The sequence below is a fragment of the Polistes dominula genome, unplaced genomic scaffold (genome assembly GCF_049000335.1).
Source record: "Polistes dominula isolate Pdom_NZ unplaced genomic scaffold, Pdom_raw_medaka contig_386, whole genome shotgun sequence".
NCBI classification, from domain to species: Eukaryota; Metazoa; Arthropoda; class Insecta; order Hymenoptera; family Vespidae; genus Polistes; species Polistes dominula.
This window is the reverse complement of record NW_028300979.1, coordinates 227605-233604: the sequence shown is the minus strand read 5'-3', so window position 1 is coordinate 233604 and position 6000 is coordinate 227605.

The window sequence follows — 6000 nt, the reverse complement described above, 5'->3', positions numbered from 1 at the left end:
TTCAATGTATACCTTGTCATTTCTTAGGAGGTTATTCCTCGAATTAGGTGATACCTCGAGGATTATATTAACATTTTCTGGGTTTTTGCAGTCTGATCTGTGTGAAATTAATATCTCTTCAGCAAATTTACTTTTAGAGAATTCCTCCATATTTTGTTGTCTGAATGCTTCCAGATACTCCTTGTTACTCATATCTTTTGGTACGTTCTGTACCATAAGCATTGGTCTTTTTTTTTGTCTGGTATCCCGGTCTCGTAGGCCTACCTGTTGCCATTTTTCAGCATTTATAACACGTTCCAGATCTTCTTTCGTCTTTGTCTCGACGAGAATGCCATTTTTTGGAATTTTTCTATAATTACAAATCTTTAATTTTTCTTTTGCTAGTGCCATATTTGCCATGGCAGTTTTCTTTGTCTCTTCGCTTGTTAAGATTTTGCTTTCTGTTGTCGGATAAATGGCAACTACGTGTCTGGTTGTGCTTGTGGTTTTGTTTGCTTCTTTGGCTACGGCTGGGATTTTTAAACGATCTGCGTGGTATTGCTCTTCTTAAGCTCATTGATACTATTTGTTGCTATATGGATAGCCTGTTCCCATTTTTGCAACTTCTCATCTATTGATCCTTCTGTTTCCTTATTTTGTTTCAGGCTTTTATTTTCTTCTTTTACTGCAGAGATTGTTTGGAGCATTGCAGTTACATTTGTTTTAATTTCAATGAGGTCGTCAATGACTATTTCATCGATTTCGCTTAAAACGTCTGAAACTTTTTCATTTGCTTTTCCATCTCATTTTCTGGTTGTTTCTTCATTGTTTTTTTTGTATGTTACCTTCTCTACGTTGCTCTTCATCACTTATTTCTTTTCGTTTTTTTTGCCTTGACTTTCCATATTGGAGGTTCTTCAGTAATTTCCATTTCTTCTACCGATCAATTTTTTAATGATGGAAATTCCATTATTTCTATTTATTTATTTTCAAAGTCGTTTTTATTCATGAAGCGCTCTAATTGGTTGCTTGACATAAATATGTCCAAGATGGACAGTTTTGCACTAAGGCACGGGGGGGCGCATCAAGCGTTTGGGAGAAACTTCGGAACTAAGCCGCCCGAACACTTTTTTAAGATAGCTGCTTTGTAGTCTGAGAACACGACAAATGTTTTCGTTAATTGTTTTCCTTTTCTACTTTAGCTAACATGAATTTATATATTAGTTTGCTCCAAATTTTTCGCACTTTTAACTAATCACAAAATTATGATTTGCAAAAGCAATTTTACACAAGTTTCTACTGGTGAATAACGGAGCGACCCAGATTCGTACTGCTCAGAAAAATCCAGGGGGCGCTACTCGCGAGTTGCGGTCCGTGGTCTCTCATCCTACGTCCGACTCGTCTCATTTTCTGGTTCAGTTCTAACTGCGCCAGTTCTGGAGTCCGCTCCACGATCACCGCCGCTACGTCATAGAAGCATGTGACGAGAAATACGTCAAGCGGGAGTTCCAGTCTGAGCAAGCTGTCACAGGTTGCGTTCCAAAAGTCCGGTCCAAGGATAGATCCTTGGGTAACCCCAGCGGTGATCTATCTCGTCGTATGTCCTTCTGTTGTCTCGTACGTCAGTCGTCTGTTTCGTAGGTAATCCTTTATCATCTGGAGCAAGTACGGTGGAACCCTGAAAGCATTTTTAAGCGCATGCAGTATATCCACACACCTAGCCGAGTTGAAGGCGTTCCTAACGTCTAGTATCGCCAGCAACACGATGGGTCGCGCTGCTTGCCCGTAATTGTCTGTTTCCCAGAAGGTGTCAACGACTTTTTGGATCGCACCAAAAGTCGACCAACCCTTCCGGAAGCCGGACTTGCGGTCTGAGAGGCCTTTCCCAGCTTCTATCGTCCCTGTAAGTCTTTGTCTGAGTAACTGTTCGTAAAATTTCCCCGTTGTGTCCAGTAGGCTCAGCGGCCGATAGGCCGACGGCGTGCTGGGGTCCCCTTTACTCTTAGGGATGAGGACCAGCTTCGCCACCTTCCATCGGTCGCTGAAGGTCCCTGTCTTTAGGCAGATGTTATACACATCAAGGAAGATGTCCGGCCTCTTTTTGACCATCAGTTGAACAACCTCCCCCGGTACACAATCTGGCCCCGGCGCCTTGCAAACCTTCACTACTTTAGTCGCTCTGAAGAGCTCCTCAGCTGTGAAGGCGTCAACCGCCGCTGTCCCGTCTTCGTCTTTTGTTTCTGTTCGCAGCTGATGTGTCGGAAAGAGTCCGTCCACAATGCGTCACATGGATTTCGCATCCTTGAGTACAGGTGGTTTCCGAGCTTCCAGTTGGCCGGTCACTATCTTGTAACCGGCACCCCACGGGTCGTGGTCCATCTCCTCGCAGAGCGTCTTCCAGCACTTTGTCTTACTGTCTCGTAAGGCGTTTGTCAGTCTTTTCCGTTCTGTCCTGTACTTGGCCTGGAGAGCTTCCCTCTCAGGCCTGCTTTTAGCTCTTGTCACCCTTCTGCGTGCTGCGAGGCAACCCCTCCGCAGTTCGGCGATGTCGTCTGTTTACCAGTATTGTGACTGTCTGTTTCGTCTGAGGTGTTTTCTCGGCATCGTGCTTTCACACAGCCGCTCCGTTAGTTTCGCCGTCTTGTCTATAAGTTTTTTCGCCCTGATCCGACCGGTCAGATCCGGGGGAACGCTGGCGATCGAAGCCGGCGTTGCCGCCAGTTCCTCCGAAAGCCTTTGCTTGTCGATCTGTTCGTATTCCACCGCGGAGATTGACGTGGTCTTTTCTGTACCGTTGCTGTCTTTCTTGTGACCTCGAAGGCGATGTACTGGTGGTCGCTGACCGTATAGTCTTCGATCACCTGCCATTGCCTCACTTGTGCCAGCAGTCTATCTGAGGTCATTATCACGTCTGGGATAGAGTTACCGTATCCCGGTCGTCTGTATGTCGGCGTGTTTCCTATGTTTGCTATTTCTAGGTCTAGCCTTGAGGCCATCTCCACAAGCAGCCGTCCTCGTTTGTTCGTCGCTGTCATGCCCTACTCGAACGCTCTCGAGTTGAAGTCTCAAGCAACCATCAGGCAGTTCCCTTTTTCCGTCCTCGAGGGCCGCTACCTTTCTCCTGAACTTCGCCGCGTCACAGTTTGGGGTCAGGTAGACACTGACATAAGTGACAGTGCCCACTTTGACCCAGACATAGTCTTCCCCCGCGCCACAGTCGGTTATCCGAGAACGGGCAGCGCCCCTCACCCAGATAGCTACCGTTTCGTGGTCGTTTGTGAACCACGTCCTTATTGTCCGTTTTCTGTATGTCTGACATAATATAAGTATGTCAGCGTCCAGTTCGTCCGCTATCTGGGGTAGTAGCATGTCAGCTGTCCTGCTTCAGTTCAGGTTTCTCTGGATTACACTGTCCGTCGTCCGGCCCGCTTCCTGCACTCCTCGTCTCCAGAGGATCGTCTTGATGTTTTTCTTGATGGTTATGTTCCTGTTCTTTTAGATAGCTGCTGCCTCTGCCATCATTGTTGCTGTCGTTTGTATGATCATCAGCAGTTCCGTCAGGTCTCGTTTTTGTAGCGCTGTAACGTCTAATCTTGGTTGTCTTGCCTATCCCGTTTTCGATTTCGTCTATCTGTCGTCGTTGTCGGTGATAGAGGTGATGCTCGATGCGCTACCTACGCTTGATACGCTCACCGTTCTTTCCCGTTTCGTTGGGTCTAAGAGTATCTGTCCCGTTATTTCGTCTTTTTTATCCGTCTTTTGTTTCGCTTTATTCGGCGTCGAATTTTTGCACTTACTGCGGCCCTCAGAATCCTCGCCGCTGCCATGGGCCATTGAATCTTTCTTCCGGTCAGAAACCCAGGGTGGATTGTTCTTGTATAGGGTATACATCCTGAAGTATATCTATGTTTTGTTTGTGCATATCATCGATTGTTTTGTTCCGTGTTGCGTCGGGTTCCTCGGAGTTGCGGTTCCCGTGCCGTGCCGGAACGTTGCACGGCTCCAGAGGGAGTGTTTGTGTGTGTCCGTATTAGCGACGCCTGTTGGTTCATTCACTCTGGGAGAAACGGTTTATAAGGATCTCAACTATTCGCTTTCCAGAATATCCCGTTTATAAGGACTCTTGCCATTCGCTTTTCAGGGTTGCCCGTTTATAGGTTCCCTAATCATTCACATCATTAGATTCCCATTCAGTCGCCTTTTACAACAGGCAGGAAATACCTTGGGTCTAATCTACCCCGGGACCAACACAGGAATTTATTTTTTAATTTGTTTATTATATTTTGAATTATTATTGTCACTATTAGGACCTTGAATAAGTTCTCGCTGTTTCATCAAAGATGGCAATAACAGTACTCCGTGCTTGAAATTTTGAATGGTAACGCACTTGCAAGGAAGTTCTGTATCTAACCTAAAATTTCATTGTATGATAGTTCACTTTATTGTAAACAAAGTAATTTTTTATTAGTTTTGAAAATGTCTACTTTTGTGCCAACTAAAGTGTATTTGCAGGGAATTTTTTTGCACTACTTTGTTCAAAAGAAATCGGCAGCTGAAGCACATAGAATTCTTGTTGAGACTTATGGTGACAATGCTCTGTCAGATACTACATGCAGAGACTGGTTTCGACGCTTCAAAGATAATGACTTTGAACTTCAGAATAAAGAACGTTCTTGCGTACCAAAAAAATGTCAAGACAGAGAATTGGAGGAATTACTCGATGAAGACCGATCTCAGACGCTAGCAGAACTTGGACAAACATTACAAGTTAATGAGTTACCTGTTTCAAAACGTTTAAAAATGTTAGGAATGATCCAGAAGCAAGAACATTGGGTGACATATGAATTGAAGCCAAGAGACATCGTACGGCGTTTTTTACGTGTGAACTACTGCTTCAACGGCAGAAAAGAAAAGATTTGTTGCACCGTATCGTGACTGGCGATGAAATATAGATACACTATGATAATCCAAAGCGTAGAAAATCATGGGGTGAGCCTGGCCATGCATCAACATCGTCTGCAAAACCAAATATCCATGGTTTGAAGCTTCTTCTCTGTATTTGGTGGGATCAGCAGGGTGTAATTTATTATGAGCTGCGCAAACTGAATAAGACTATCATGGGGGATCGCTATCGACTTCAAGTGATGCGTTAGAGTCGAGACCTAAAAGAAAAATGGCCGCTATACGAAAAGATACTCGACAAAGTGATTTTGTTACATGACAACGCCCGGCCTTATGTTGCAAAACTAGTGAAAACCAACCTGGAAACGCTCGATGAGAAGTTCTACCCCACCCGCCGAATTCACCTGACATAGCCCCTTCTGATTTTCACCTATTCCGTTCGATGCCACATGGCTTAGCTGACGTTAGCATGACTTAGCAGCGTCTTCATTCTTACCAAGAAGCTAAAAAATGGGTCGATTCTTGGATAGCCTCAAAAGACATGTCGTTTTTCCAATACGGAATTCATATACTGCCAGAAAGATGGAAGAAAGTGGTCTTAAGGGGACCTTCTACTCTGCAATTTAAAAAAATTTTTTTTTTTTTTTTTTACATTTTTCGAATGGATATATATGTAGAAATATTGTGTTAAAATTTCAAAAAGATCCGATGTCTCTAACTACATTTTTGGTGCCTGAACGTAACTACCTCGGACCGCTTTCCTGAGCGTTCGGCGCGCACGGACGACTCTTATCTTGTTCAATCCCTTTCTCTTTCATTGTTTATTCAAGCAGTTTTTTTTATTGTAATCTGTATAATCCTTCGTATTGTCAGGTATATTTTTCGGGGGATCAGACATAGAGAAATATATAACTGTCTGAAGATGATGATATATAGATTATTAAATTATGATGATGTTAATGGGCTAATAATTTGAATAAAACGTGGCCCATTGCTGGGCCCATTAATCGGCCAATGATCAACTACCATTAATGGGCCGATAATAAATGCCGGTAATGGGCCGATAATAAATGCCGGTAATGGGCCGATAATAAATGCCGGTAATGGGCCGATAATAAA